Source organism: Schistocerca piceifrons, chromosome 3 (genome assembly GCF_021461385.2).
Source record: "Schistocerca piceifrons isolate TAMUIC-IGC-003096 chromosome 3, iqSchPice1.1, whole genome shotgun sequence".
Classification (NCBI taxonomy): Eukaryota; Metazoa; Arthropoda; class Insecta; order Orthoptera; family Acrididae; genus Schistocerca; species Schistocerca piceifrons.
The window spans coordinates 611,717,492-611,734,134 of NC_060140.1; positions in this window are offsets into that span (position 1 = coordinate 611,717,492).

Below are 16,643 nucleotides of genomic sequence, written 5' to 3' on the forward strand. Positions count from 1 at the left end.
CGGGTCCAGGTGAGGCGTAAAGCTTTGTGTCATGCAGCCATCAAGGGTACACAAGTGGGCTTTCGGCTCCCGAAAGCCCATATCGCTGATGTTTCGTTGAATGGTTCGCGCGCTGACACTTGTTGATGGTCCAGCATTGAAATCTGCGGCAATTTGCGGAAAGCTTGCGCTTCTGTCACGTTGAACGGTTCTCTTTAGTCGTCGTTGGTCCCGCTCTTGCAGTATCGTTTTCCTGCCACAGCGATGTCGGAGATTTGATATTTTACCGGATTCCTGATATTCACGGTACACTTGTGAAATGGTTGAAATGGTCGTACAGGAAATTCCCCACTTCATAGCTAACTCGGAGATGCTGTGCCCCGCTGGCCGCTGTGGCCGAGCTGTGGCGCTTCAGTCTGCCACCACGCGACCGCTACGTCGCAGGTTCGAATGCTGCCTCGGGCATGGATGTGTGTGATGTCCTTAGGTTACTTAGCTTTAAGTAGTTCTAAGCTCTAGGGGACTGATGACGTTAGATGTTAAGTCCCATAGTGCTCAGAGCCATTTGAACCATTTTGCTGTGCCCCATCGGTCGTGGGCCGACTAAAAGACCACATTGAAACTTACTTAAATCTTGATAACCTGCCTTTGTAGTAGCAGTAGCCGATCTGAAACCTGTGGCCGACACTTGTCTTATATAGGCATTGCCGACCGCAGCGCCATACTCTGCCTGTTTTCATCTCTCTGTATTTGAATACGCAGTCCTATAACAGTTTCCTTGGCGTTTCAGTGTAAACTTGCCGTACTACGCCACGTGGGTGAATTCTTTTGTTAGCCGCTGAACACAATGCTGTACCGCATTATCTCGTTCGCTAGTCTAAAAGTCCTTAAACATTAATATTTTCTAGCGATGGTTCTAATTTACCCGATACCGGCCGAGCTGTCGGGCAGCTTATCCTCTTCTTGTGGAACTGTTACGCAACATGTAGGTTGAAAGATAAATATTCAAATGTAATCCACGTTAGTTGTACTGTCACTCCACTTATTTGTAATTTTTCTCTTGTTAAAGTCTCTACATTCATTCTATCAGCTTTCTTACTAAAGAATAACTAGTATTCTGGAAAGGGGCAGCCATGACAAAACTAATCCAACTAAAATGATAGATATATCAGACATGACATTTTCACCTCGACTGTTGTTAAATGTACACTATCTGGTTAAAAGTATCCGGAAACCCCTCTGCATTGCGGAATTAATGGCTAGATGTGGACCCCAGCCGCTAGTGTGGAAGAGGCGTTGGGGAGGGAGGGAGGGGGGGGGGGAGGGGCAGAATTGTCATGTTGTCAGTAGTGAAGTAGTAAAAGCGGTATGGGTCGTTCAAGAGCGCTCAGCGACTTCGAACCTTTACTACTCATTGAACGTCACCAGAGCAACAAGTTTACCAGTGTCATTTACACACTCTAAAGCGTTGGTCGTGTGGCTGTCAAGGAAAACGCCAAGTAACAGCGATAACTAAACCAAGACCCGGCAGACTTCATACAGTGACGTATAGAGACTGTCGAGTATAGCATTGACTGTATGAATGCAGAGTCTCGCGGCGATAACATTGAATAAAATGTTCTCTGGTTTCCAACCGCGTCAATTGGTTAAAACTATACGAGCTTTCGGCCAAGCACTCCTTGGCCATTGTCAAGTGTTATGACTGCCAGTGGGCTGTTGGTGCGCCCTTATATACGCTAGCAGGCCTCCAACGAAAATCCGTCAATTACTGAGACCAGTTAAAGACGCTGTGAGTGTGGCCAGATGTACATCGGACAAACAGTGCGCACTGTGGAACAACGCAGAAAAGAACATGAGAGGTATTATCGCCTACGCTATCCAGAGAAATCTGCGTTATCTGAGCATGCGTTAGAAAACGGTCACCACATAAAATTTGGCGATACCTCTGTCGTGGCTCGCACTAACGGCTTCTGGGACAGTTTAATACAGGAAGCTATTGAAATAAAAATTACCAAAAACACCCTAAACAGAGACGGTGGCTTACAGCTCAGCGCTGCGTGGGATCCAGCGATCGCGCGGTTGAATAGGGTACATCGAACGCCGAGTCAAAACATGCCCATATATGGCAATGTCACGGGCACCAGTGACGTCACAGCCGGCAGCTAGCGATATAAGGGCGCACCAACAGCCCACTGGCAGTCATAACACTTGACAATGGCCAAGGAGTGCTTGGCCGAAAGCTCGTGTAGTTTTAACCAATTGACGCGGTTGGAAACCCGAGAACATTTTATTCATACATTGACTGGTTCGTAAAAAATCGCATGAAATCAGCAGACGGAATCACTCGTGAATTCGTAAGTTCTACCAGTTATTCAGCTAGCACTATGATTGTGAGTAGGGAGTTAAAAGAAGTGGTTTACAACGGTCGTATAAGCCAGGCATTACTGTAGTAACTGCGACACTTGATAGAGTATACAGAGCGACGGCACTGAGCAGTGGGTTACTGGAAACGAGTGATTTGGAGTGCTAAATCTTCTTAAACCTTATGGCAGTTCGATGTAAGGTTTTGTGTTTGGCGAATGGCAGGAGAACGCCACCTGCCATCATGTGTACCGCCAACAGTGAAGTACGAAGCAGGTGGTGTATATTTTGTCGGTGTTTTTCATCGTTACTGTGTGATCCCTTACAGCTCTGAAGAGAAGGTTGAAAGCGAAAGGATATTAACGTATTTTATAGCATTGTGAATAGTGCAGGAACAGTTCGGAGGCGATGGTAGTTTTCATCAGCGTGATAATACATCCTGCACAAAGCAACATCTGTGAAGCCAGATGTGAACCTAATGGAACACCTTTGTGATGAGATTTTCGACTTCGGTTCAGAACCGAGCGTCCATCATCATTGCTTTCCGTGACTTCGGCTCGTGAGGAAAAAATTGGAGGGAATTCCACCGCAGACACTCAGACACCTCATTGGAAGTGTTCCCACCAGAATTTAAGAAAGGATAAAGAAAACTGTTCGACGCATCCCATATTAATGCCCATTAACAGGTGGCCGAATATTTTTGATCTGAATGTGTAATTATTCACAATCACGATTTCGGCATATTATGCCGTTCTCATGTGGTAGCTCTCTATGATACGCGTTAACAGTAATAGTTTCTGCGGAGTGACAGTGTTCTCAAGTCAACCATCACGGAGATACGGAATTCCTATTACAGGCTTCTGTAGACCTTGTAGGTCAGTTCTGGTAAGAAACCTATGTCCGGAAATACACGACTTCGATGTAAAATCAGTTTAGGGTCGGATCACATTTAAATCCCCCGCTTCACTGACGTACACAGCGGAGACAGTGAGCTCTGAACTGTGTGCTGTAGGAGCACATGGCATTGGCAATGTTTCCAGTCCTCGTCTTCGGGCTCTCTTCTACGTGACGAAGGGCGTCCTCTGCAAAGAAGAGAGTGCATAGCGTCCGAGGAGCACCACAGCCAACCCTCCTAGTTTCGAACGTACCAATTCCTCACTGCCGTCGTAGTCAACGAAGGTATTAAAAGATGTCATTATGACGGTATGGAATGACGGCGGTGCCTTCGTCTCAGCTTTTGCACATATCGTAAAGTTGGTGATTTGGAAGCGATCCATTCTACAAACATTTTATATCCAAATGATATATTTCCGGACATTGGTTCCTTATCAAATCATCAGTATCAAGTCCCCTCTACAACCATTACAAGCCCGTAATAGAAATTTTGAATCCCACTGTATGTTGTTGTTCTGGTCTCCAGTCCGAAGACTGATATGATGCAGCTCTCCGTGCTACTCTATCCTGTGCGAGCCTCCGAATAACTACTACAACCTGCATCTTTCTGAATCTCCTTACTCTATTCACGTCTTGGTCTCCCTCTACGATTTTTACCGCCCACACATCCCTCCAATATTAAATTGACGATCCTTTGATGGCTCAGAATGTGTCCCATCAATCTATCCCTTCTTTTTTCTAAAGTTGTGCCACCAACTTCTTGTCTCCCATATTCTATTCAGTACTTCTTTATTAGTTAGGTGATCGATCCATCTAATCTCCATCATTTTTCTATAGCACCACATTTCGAAATCTTCTATTCTTTTTTATGTAAATTGTTTATCGTCCGTGTTCCACATGCCTACATGCCTACACTCCAGACAAACATCTTCAGTAAAGACTTCCTAACACTTAATCTATAGCTTACGCTAACAAATTTCTCTTCTTTAGGAATGCTTGTCTTGCCATTGCCAGTCTACATTTTATATCCTCTCTACTTCAGTCATCATCAGTTACTTTGCTGCCCAAACAGCAAAACTCATCTTCTACTTTACGTGTCTCGTTTCCTAATCTGATTCCCTTGGCATCACCTGAATTAATTCGACTACATTCCATTATTCTTGTTTTGCTTTTGATGATGTTCATCTTATACCGTCCTTTCAAGACACTGTCCATTTCGTTCAACAGCTCCTCCAAAGCTTTTGCTGACTGACAGAATTACAATGTCATCAGCAAGTCTCGAACCTTTTAGTTCTTCTCCCTCAACCTTAATTCCTGCTTCAAACTTTTCTTTGGTTTCCTTTAGTGCTTTTTCAATTTTCAACCACCGCCTCCCACTCATGCACCACGACCCTTACAACGGCCGTCTGGTTTCCGTACAAGCTGTAAATAGCCTTTCGCTCCCTGTATTTTACCGTTGCTACATTCACAATTTCAAAGAGATTGTTCCAGTCAACACTGCCTACAAACACTATAAATGTATGTCTGCCTTTCCTTAACCATTCTTCGAAGATAAGTCGTTGGGTCAGTATTGCCTCGAGTGTTTTTACATTTCTCCGGAATCCATACCGATCTTCCTCGAGGTCGACTTTTACCAGTTTTTTCCATTCCTCTGTAAAAAATTTATGTTAGCATTTTCCAGCCATAACTTATTAAACTGATGGTTCGGTAATTTTGACACCTGTCAGCAACTGCTTTCTTTGGAATTGGAATTACTGCATTCTTCTTGAATTCTGAGGGTATTTCGTCTGTCTCATACATCTTGCACACCAGATGGAAGAGCTTTGTCGTAGCTGCCTCTCCCAAGCGTATCAATAGTTCTGATGAAATATCGTCTACTCACAGGGCCCTGATTCAACTTAAATCCATCACACATTTGTCAGATTCTTCCCGCAGTATCAAATGTCTCATCTCATCTTCATGTACGTCCACTTCCCTTTCTATAATATTGCTTTTAATTTCAACTTCCTTGTATAGACACTGTATATACTCTTTCCACTTTTTAGCTTTCCCTTCGTTGCTTAAGACTGGTTACCTCTGAGATCTTTTCCCCAAAAGCCTCTTTAATTTTCTGTAGGCTGTATCTTGCCCTATACGAAGGTCGTTCAATAAGTAAAAAGCTATTAATATACATAGACACGTCCTTGCTGGAACCTCACATTTGATATTCATTCCGTACCCCGCTGAAATTTCGAACCGTTCTGACAGATGGCAGAGACGTAGTACTATGTCATAATGGCGTCTACATACGATTCACGTTACAAGCGGCGTGCTGTTATTTAATTCTTGTGTTTAGAAAAAGAAATCGTGGTGAACATCCGTAACCGTTTATGTGTAGTGTATGGCGATGCTGCAGTTGATTAGAGTACAGTTGGGCGATGAGTAAAGAAAGCTACAGCCTCAGAATATGCAGAAACAGAGGTCCATGCAATGATCGAGATTCTTGGATATTCAAAGAGGTGCTCACGAGATTTTACCAGCAGGGAATACATGCTCTTCCACAACGTTGGTCTACGGGCGTAGAATGTGATGGAGACTACGTAGAAAAATAGGACATGGACAAGACATGTTGATGTATATTGTCGCCAAATTCTAACTCTTAACAATAAACATCTTCTGAGAAATAAATATGTGGGGCATTACTTATCGAACGAACCTTGTATATATTGTAGGTACCTGATCAGCTGAAACCTTATTACCACTGCCCATCGCGGGATGGGATGGCGTCTGATGGCGCTGAAGACACTTGGGGATACAAAAAGTACACAAAACGAGCAGAAACGAATGGGTAATTAGTGTAACGGAAAACAGGTAAATTTACTGACATAAGCGACTGTGGCAAGGGCAGATAGTTCCGGCTGGGCCCTGGCAACGAGCATTTTGTAGACTGCGTAACCGATCGGCTGTTCGCCTGCTGCCTTCGTCAGGATCTATGGAAATGAAGGGCTAAAATCACCACTAGATGATAAGACGTTGGACGTCCACACCCCTTCACACAACAGGTCAGTGTCTTGCACACTCCGTAAAGCAAAACTAGATATGTGGCATACATGACGGCAAAGTACAACGCAGGTGCAAGCACACCTTTCAAAAAACATTGTTGAACATTGTGCCCGCAGCAGATGACCTCTATGTGTTCCCACGTTGACCTGACCACATAATGGTCGTAATCGAATGCGTCATGACAGGTGTGGAATGCGTGATCAGTGTTATGGACCACCTGCATCCCTTTGTGTTTGTTGTCTGCTCCGACCCCAATGGAATCTTCCAGCGAGAAACGTTCTAAACTGATTTGAGGAGCATGATAGTGCTCTCATGTTGATGTCCTGGCCACCAAATTTGCTTAATCTGAATCCAGTGGAGTACCGGGCGATCAAAAAGTCAGTATAAATTTGAAAACTGAATAAATCACGGAATAATATAGATTTAGAGGTACAAATTGACACACATGCTTGGAATGACATAGGATTTTATTAGAACCAAAAAATACAAAAGTTCAAAAAATGTCAGACAGATGGCGCTTCATCTGATCAAAATAGCAATAATTAGCATAAAAAAGTAAGACAAAGCAAAGATGATGTACTTTACAGGAAATGCTCAATATGTCCACCATCACTCCTCAACAATAGCTGTAATCGAGGAATAATGTTGTGAACAGCACTGTAAAGCATGTCTGGAGTTATGGTGAGGTATTGGCGTAGGATGTTGTCTTTCAGCATCCCTAGAGATGTCGGTCGATCACGATAAACTTGCGACTTCAGGTAACCCCAAAGCCAATAATCGCACGGACTGAGGTCTGGGAACGTGGGAGGCCAAGCGTGACGAAAGTGGCGGCTGAGCACACGATCATCGCCAAGCGACGAGCGCAAGAGATCTTTCACGTGTCTAGCAATATGGGGTGGAGCGCCATCCTGCATAAACATCGTACGTTCCAGCAGGTGTTTATCAACCAGGCTGGGGATGATGCGATTCTGTAACATATCGGCGTACCTCTCTCTCGTCACGGTAGCATTTACGTTTTGCTGTCCAGTGCCATCTGTAGGACATTTTGCGAACTTTGCTTTTTTTGTTCTAATAAAACACCATGTCATTCCAAGCATGTGTGTCAATTTTTACCTCTCTATCTACATTATTCCGTGGTTTATTAAGTTTTCAAATTTATACTGACTTTTTGATCACTCGGTACAACTGGAACACTATCAGGCGCCAGTTCCACAGCTAGGCCACCGGCCTATGAGTTGCGGAAATTGTGTGACCAGTGTGTATACGCATAGTGCCACTTACCTCTGGAAACATCGTAGGGTTTGTGGTATCCACGCCACGCAGAATCGCTGCTGTGTGGCGTTCCGGAGAGGAACCAATACACTTAATCATGTGATTTGGCTCATCAGTGAATCTCATGGCCACATGAAGCATATGATACTAAGACAATGTCCTCTTTAAAATGGATGTTTCTCTTGCTTGTGCTCTTATTTATTTATGGTTGGATCTTAAATTTGCGAAGACTGTTTCACAGCTGTGAGTGTGAGTTTCAACCAAAGTCAGACCTTAATCTGAGTTGAGAACGTTTGTCTTAAAGTGTTTATCGGTAGCAAAAGACTAAATTCTGACATGATCTAAATAACGGTGAGTTACACCCTGAAGCTGAGATGACGTGCAGGTTTGACGTGAAACTATGAGCAACGGATATTCTATGCTGCATGTCTACTGCATCTCGAGGACTCGTACTGCGACGAACCATTTACTTACCACTATATGTAGTGTGCATGGCTTAGGCAATTACACGAAAACGTGACTGTAGTCATGGTGATGATAGTACGGGAGTTACAGGTAATTATACATAGATTTTGCAGAAACACTACCTAGCATTTTAAATGCGTATATGTACAAAAATGACAAAGAACTTCAACGATATTGTTAGCTCCGGTGATGTACGTCGATGTGAATATACGTGGCAAATAGATGAAGACACACAGTATGTGACCTCGTGCTTCGGAGACACACATAACACAAAATTATACATTAATCGCAGTTACCAAATATACCGACCGAAACCTGTGGAGCACATATTAAGCATTCTAAAGAAAGAATACCAAAACTGCGGTATCGTCCTGGGCATAAACTCGTGATGGCTTACTAGCTGGTGGTTATGTAATTTTCTATTCAACAACAGGATTCGCGAAAACCAACAAACTGCAATCTCGCAACCGTAACATGGCATAATTATTACTTTAGTTTCACTCGGTAGATATCACTAGGAATGGAAGTAGTTACAGAAGATACTGGATTCATAAAACTTATACTAGCTCCGTAATATAGCCCCAGCGATATACACTGAAGGACAAATGTCAAGACACCAAGAAGGAGATGTGCGAAATAAACGAAAGTTGTTAGTTGTGTTTCTACTGTTGAAAGATGATTTCTTTCAAACTTCGCGTCAGTCGCTAACAGCGCCACTACGAGGATGCAAATCACATTTGCTTTAAATACACGCTGTAACTGTCGTGAGGTTTAGTTACCGTTTATATTGGGCGTCGTGAGTTGGTGTTAGTCAAGAATGCCTTTAAGACGACAGAGACGTCACGGCAGGAATGTAGCGACTGCACATGACTGCTGGAACCGGTAGTCACGGGAATGTACGGTCACAAGAATACCGGACTTCGGATGGCAACGTGGCTCTACCAAGAGAGAAGACCATCGTGTGCGGGATATGGAACTTGCGCATCATGCTGGGTCTGCAACAGCAATTTGAGCAGCAGCTGGCATCACAGTGACACTAAGAACTGTTAAAAATCTGTTACTTGACGGACAGCTCCGAACCATACGTCCCGAAGCATTCATACCCCTAACCCCAATCCACAGCACTTTGGTGTCAATCAAAAGCTCATTTCAGGGCAGGGTGCGGATCTGTCGTGTTTTCTGATGAAAGCTAGTTCTGCCTCGGTGCCAATGATGGCTGTGTGTGTTACGGGGACACCAGCTGAGGGCCTGCCACCAACCTGTCTGTGTGCCAGACAGACTCGACCTACACCTGGAGGTATGGTCTGGGGTGCAAATTCGTATGACAGCAGGAGCACTCTCGCGGTTATCTCATGCACCCTGACTGCAAATTTGTATGTCAGTTTGGTGATTCGGTCGGTAGTGCTGCCATTCATGGATAGATTTCCAGGGGGCGTTTTCCAAGAGGATAAAGCTCGCCTACATACCGCTGTTTTAAACCAACATGCTCTACAGAGTGTCACTGGTTGCCTTGGCCTGTTAAATCACCAGATCTGTCTCCAATCGAGCACATATGGGACATAACCAGACGACAACTCCAGCGTCATCCACAAACAGCATTAACTCTGCGTTGACCGACTAAGTGGATCAGGCTTGGAACTCAATCCCACAAAGTGACATCCGGAACCTGTAAAGCAATAAATGCATTTCTGCATGGTTGCATTCAATATTCTGGCGGTTACACCGGTAATTAATGTTCTAGCATTTCACATTTGCAATAACTTATCTAGCGCTTACATTAATCTGAGATCTTTCAATGTTAATCACTTGCATATGTTACCTAGGTAGATGTCTTCCCCGAATTTCATTGCTGGCCGCTGTAGCCGAGTGGTTCTTGGCACTTCAGTACGGAATTACGCGGCTGCTACGGTGCCCTTAGGTTAGTTAGGTTTAAGTAGTTTTAAGTCTAGGAGACTGATGACCTCAGTTGTTAAGTCCCATAGTGCTTAGAGCCATTTGACCCATTTTTTGAACCGAATTTCATTAGTCTACATTATTTTTTTATGTTGCGATCTTTTCCCGTCAGTGTAGTTCATAACGCAACATATACATCTTTCTATGGAATGAAAGTAGACTAAACGTACTTCGCAACAAGTATAAGAGTAAATATTGTTTTCGTTATCAACTCTACAGTAATGAACACCACCGATTCATCATGCTCGAGACAGCTGCTTCCATCGCAGAGTCTACCAGAAGAGTGTCAGTTTACAAAAAAGCTCAACCGGCGAAAGCGTCAACACAAATGAGCTCTCATTCCCGGCTTACAAAGAAAAAGAAGATGCATGTACCAAAGACATATCAATAGTACGGAGACTGATTGTGACAGACCAAGGCGTGTTTCAATGCAATACGTCGATAAGACCTCTGGGGAGTACAATTTGCGTTCCACAGAAATGTAGGCACACGCGAGACAATATTGATACTAAGAATTATCTTGGAAGAAAAGTTGAAGAATGATCAACTGTTGTTTACGGCGTTTGTAGACTTAGAGAAAACTTTTTTGTAATGTCAACTGGAAAATATTCTTTGTAAATTTGAAGATAGCAGGGATAAATTTCACAGAGAGGAAAGGTATGTACAACTTTTGCATCTACATTCACGCTCCGGAAGCCACCGTGCGCTGCATGACGGAGGGTACCCTGTAACATTGCCATCATTCCTTTCCTGTTTGATTCGCAAACTGAGCGAGGGGAAAACAGCTCTTATATGCCGTCGCATGAGCAATAAGTTCTCTTATCTTCGTTGTCTTTATCCGAAATGTACGTTGGCGGCAGTAGAATCACTCTGCAGTCAGCTTCACATGCCCGATCTCTATATTTTCTCAACAGTGTTCCTCAAAAAGATAGTTACCATCCCTCCAGCGACTCCCATCTGAGTCTCCGAATCATCTCTGTAATATTTTCTTGTTGTTATAACCTTTCAGTAACCAGCCTACTTCTGAGTAATCCAGACTGCAGCTATAAGAGTCGAAGCATATGCAAGTGAAGCTAGTTTGGTGACCTTGATTCATCCTAATGTCCAACTCACTAGTTTCTCTGTGTAATTATCTTGGCCACTGCATTTTATTGACTTCATTTCACCTCACGCTTTCCGGCGTTACGCCATTTCCAAAGGATTCAAAAATATAACACTGTGTTTCATGAATAAAAAACAGCACAATGCGTCAATCCAATATAGCTATACAGTATCTTAGCAATCTCAGTATCATGAAATGCAAGTGCATATCATGTTTGTAATTGTAGCCTTTTTATAATGCAACTAAATCACGCAACATCTCAGAGCATTCGATAGAGAATTATGCAAAACAGACCTTTGGAGAAAAGAGAACCATTGGTATGAATATCAAGAGCTCGGATGGAAAACCAGTTCTAAGCAAAGAAGGGAAGGCAGAAAGGTGGAAGGAGTATATAGAGCGTCTATACAAGGACGATGTACTTGAATATTATTGAAACGGAAGAAGACGTAGATGAGGATGACATGGGAGATACCATACTGAGTGAAGAATTTGACGGAGGAATGAAAGACCTGAGTCGAAACAAGGCCCCCGGAGTAGACAACATTCCATTAGAACTACTGGTAGGAGAAGAGGAGACAGCCCTGACAAAATCCTACCATCTGGTGAGCAAGATGTACGAGACAGGCAAAATACCCTCAGACTTCAAGAAGACTATATTAATTCCAATCCTAAAGAAATCAGGTGTTGACAGATGTGAAAATGACCGAACTATCAATTTAGTAAGTCACGGCTGCAAAATACTAACACGAATTCCTTACAGACGAATGGAAAACCTGGTAGAAGCCGACCTCGGGGAAGATCAGTTTGGATTCCGTAGGAATGTTGGGACACTTGAGGAAAACTGACCCTAAGACTTATCTTAGAGGAAAGATTAAGGGAAGGTAAACCTACGTTTGCAGCATTTGTAGACTTAGGGAAAGCATTTTTGACAATGTTGACTGGAACACTCTCTTTCAAATACTGAAGGTGGCAGGGGTTAAATACAGGGTGTGAAAGACTATCTGCAATTTGTACAGAAACCAGATTGCAGTTATAAGAGCCGAGAGGCAAAAAAAGGGAAGCAGTGGTTGGGAAAGGAGTGTTATTCAATCTGTATATTGAGCAAGCAGTAAAGGAAACAAAAGAAAAATTTGGAGTAGCAATTAAAATCTATAGAGAAGAAATAAAAACTTTGAGGTATGCCGATGACATTGTGATTCTGTCAGATACAGCAAAGGACATGGAAGAGCAACTGAACGGAATGGACAGTGTCTTCAAAGGTGGATGTAAGATGAAAATTAACAAAAGCAAAATGGGATAATGGAACGTAGTCGAATTAAATCAGGTGATGCTGAGGGAATTAGATTAGGAAATGAGACACTTAAAGTAGTAGATCAGTTTTGATATTTGGGGAGAAAAATAAAAAAAATGGCTCTGAGCACTATGGGACTCAACTGCTGCGGTTATCAGTCCCCTAGAACTTAGAACTACTTAAACCTAACTAACCTAAAGACATCACACACATCCATGCCCGAGGCAGGATTCGAACCTGCGACCGTAGCAGTCGCACGGTTCCGGACTGCGCGCCTAGAACCGCGAGACCACCGCGGCCGGCGAAGAAAAATAAGTAATGCTGTTCGAAGTAGAGAGAATATAAAACGTAGACTGGTAATGACAAGGAAAGCGTTTCTGAAGGAGAGATATCTGCTAATATCAAGTATAGATTTAAGTGTCAGGAAGTCTTTCCTGGAAGTATTTGGTTCAAATGGCTCTGAGCACTATGGGATTTAACAGCTGAGGTCATCAGTCCCCTAGAACTTAGAACTTCTTAAACCTAACTAACCTAAGGACATCACACACATCCATGCCCGATGCAGGATTCGAACCTGCGACCGTAGCGGCCGCGCGGTTCCAGACTGAAGCCCCTAGAACCGCTCGGCCACTCTGGCCTGCCGGAAGTATTTGTATGGAGTGTAGCCATGTATGGAACTGAAACATGGACGATAAATAGTTTATACAAGAATTGAATAGAAGCTTTCGAAATGTGGTGCTACAGAAAAATGTTGAAGATTATATGAGTAGTTCACGTAACTAATGAGGAAGTACTGAATAGATTTGGGGGGAAGAGGAATTTGTGGCACAACTTGACTACAAGAAGGGATCGGTTGGTAAGATACTTTCCGAGACATCAAGGGATCATCAATGTAGCATTCGGGGAAAGCGCGGTGGGTAAAAATCGTAGAGGGAGACTAAGGCATGAATACACCGAACAGATTCAGAAGGATGTAGGTTGCATTAGTTACTCGGAGATGATGAAACTTGCACAGGGTAGAGTAGCATGAAGAGCTGCATCAAACCAGTCTCTGGACTTAAGACCACAACAACAACAACAACAACACAAAAACAACATGCAGACTAGAGTCATCGTCCTGCGATAACCACATGTTTGGACCACTGAAAGAAGTACTGAGGACTCCGGTTTGAGATGACAACGCAGCAGCAGAGAATTTCTTGCGCAAGTGGCTTTTTTCAAGGATGGCATCAAAAAGTTGACAGTTCGATGAGAAAAATATGTAGCGAAATCAGGAGATTCTGTAGAAAAACCAGGTGAGTTTATTTTTGTTTTGGTTCCCTTTCATATTTGATCTTTTCTCGTACAACATTAAATCCTCTCTTAGGGAATGATGACATCTAATTAGCAGATCAGTTTCTAGTGTATTTTCGCTACAAGGGGCTCAGCCTGAAAGTCAAATCTTTGCTGCCTCATCAGAAAACTTGCCGTAGGTCTCAAGTTGCGTCTCTTTTGTGCGGCGCTGTCTCCCCTGGAAATCGGCTTTGGAGATAATTGGCCTCTTTTCTGCCGAGATATATTCAGCCTGTTGGTATCGCACATCCGGTGACCTTTATCGCATCATTTCAAATACTTAGAAGGGCGTAGTCACTAAGCGGCTTAAAAACGGTGTCAGTGCTGAAGGTGGAACAGTATCATCGTCAGTACCAGTAGGGCACAAGATAAGGTAAATGCAAAGAAAAACAATATTACACAGTAGAAAAAATTACATAATATGAAGTAAACTGATATTGCAGAAATGCTTGCCGATAGCAAAGTTATATGTTTACCACGAAACTGAATTGTCTCTGTGTAGAAGATATTACTGATGACGAACGAGGGAATATTAAAAAGAATAAAAGTTAAACATTCTATAGTAGTAAACAGGTGCAAAATACGTATTTCCTTGTTGTTTCCACATTTGTTTCTCGAAATAGTCTTCGTACGTTGACTGAAATTAATAGTGACTTAAAGTCTGCTTTGCTATACAACCACAACTGAGCATTTATCGTATTAATAAGGCTGAAAAACCCGCATCAATTGTAAATGATATTTTATTTGCATGGCTAGTTCCGGAGACATCGTAAGGTTTGTGTAGCACGTTTATTCGTGCTAATAAAAAATCACTCACAATTGAAGCGAACTTCTTAATCCCATCAGTTCTAATAGTGTCTAATTTCGTGATATTTCGAAGCACACAAAGATTCCTCTAACAAAAAATGTATTTGCTTGCATCTCAGGCGGAGTGGACACCGTCAAGCTAAATCTCTGTATCTAGTAAAATTTTCTTTTAGGATTGTTTCGTATAATAATAATAATAATTCTAATAATAATATCTCCCTATGAAGCGTCTTGAGAGCGGCACAGTTACCCACATAAAGTACAGTCGTGCACAAAACGAGCGAGACCCCTCGCCTTTTCGTTATGCTGATCCACACAGCTGTAAAGTCTGTTACACAGCATAACAGGCAAGGCGACAAAGAGCTACCAACATACTATGCGCAGGCGTGAAATTGAAAAACTATCCGAACTTTGTCACACTGCTTTCAATCATGTGCAAGACTATATTAATGCCGATTAGTGTGTTAAACACAACATGTAAATATAAGGTATAAGTGAAAGAAGAAACGCTAATTAGTATGAACTGTACTAATGAAAATGAATTTTTAACTTATCGAGAAAACATAACTGTTTTAGTAAGACAAAGAACCCCAGATCGTCACGAATTAGCAAAATATTATGCGCATTCGGCCGCGAAACGGTCTGGTGTCAACGTTCAGACGAGTCATACTGGATTACCGTTGCTGACCTACCACGAAAGTGCGCAAATTTATCAATGTCTGAAGATTCATAACGAAATTCAGTTAAAAATCATTCAGTACAGCACTTAAGTCAGTTCAATTATTGACAGAAGTGGAAAAAGTGGGCAGTAACAAGTATGAAATTCTACAACATTTTCATTTTTACATTCACAGGGCGCCGGTACAGAATAAAGGTAGCAATAGAACGTATTGGGGGCGCGAGAATTTCTTAAAATTGCTTCACTGAATAGTCTATCTGCCTCCATCAAGATTAGAACCGAAAAGAAACCAGAGCTCTCTTGCAGTAGCAAACACCTTTCACTACGATAGCAGACAACCCAGGAAAACAGCCCTCTAATATTACCCCAGACATGAATAAGCCGGCAATTTCACAATGAAAATGGCAAAATGATCTGCAGTTTCTGTTGCATAGAGCTTTCTGGACTGAGAAACATGAATTTTCTACCTTTATGTCACCGCTTATGTGCTAATCATTCGGGATATTTGTCGAAATAACAAAATACTGTTATTAGCGAGTAAACTTAGTAGGACAATTCTGCACCACCCCAGGAAATAAATGGCTACATAGCTACCAAACGTATTCTACAATGTTTAGAATTCTCCATGAGACTCGCCACAGTCAGAAAACGTTCATTAGCCGAAGAGTTTCATAAGCTAGCTAGGAGTGGGAATACACGCACTTCTTAAACGCAGTGGCATTAATACTGGGATCTGAATTACCACGTGTATAGGCAAATGGATTTTATTTGGATTCCTGTAAACGTGATTTGGATCGAAAGCGTAGCTACGAGTGATATGCTGATGTATCGACTGCAACTGGATCATTTCGAATAAACAGTAGGGAGAATTATTTATGCGGCCCTCATCTTCAGTAACTGTCGTAGCTATTTTCTTTGTTAGGATTTCGTCACTTAAATCGGTAAAAATGGAACCCTACTACTCTCACTTTCTTCTGCCTGCCTACCCAACCCTTACAACCCGTTTACCTCGAGTACGGGTAGACATAATAAGCGGAAATGTATCGCACTTCCTGCGGTATACGGTCCCTTGGTGGTGTAAAAAAGTGAACTTCTATGTCAACGCAATGTTAAGATACGGCCGTTTATGTAAAAAAAAATTACGTGAAAGGTCAAAAAATGGCTCTAAGAACTATGCGACCAAACTGCTTAGGTCATCAGTCCCCTAGACTTAGAACTACTTAAACCTACGTAACCTAACACACATTCATGCCCGGGGAATGATTTGAACAGATGCCGCAAGCAGCCGCGCGTTCCGCGATATGACGCTGTTGAACTCACGGCTAACCCGCGCCGACAAGCTACTAAATTTACTTTCAAATAACAGTATTTTGTTCTTTCGATAAACATTCCAACACCAAAGATAGCCCGGTGGTTAGGTTGCCACCCGTGGACCCGGTGAGGGTGTACCCAAACCTTGAGTACAC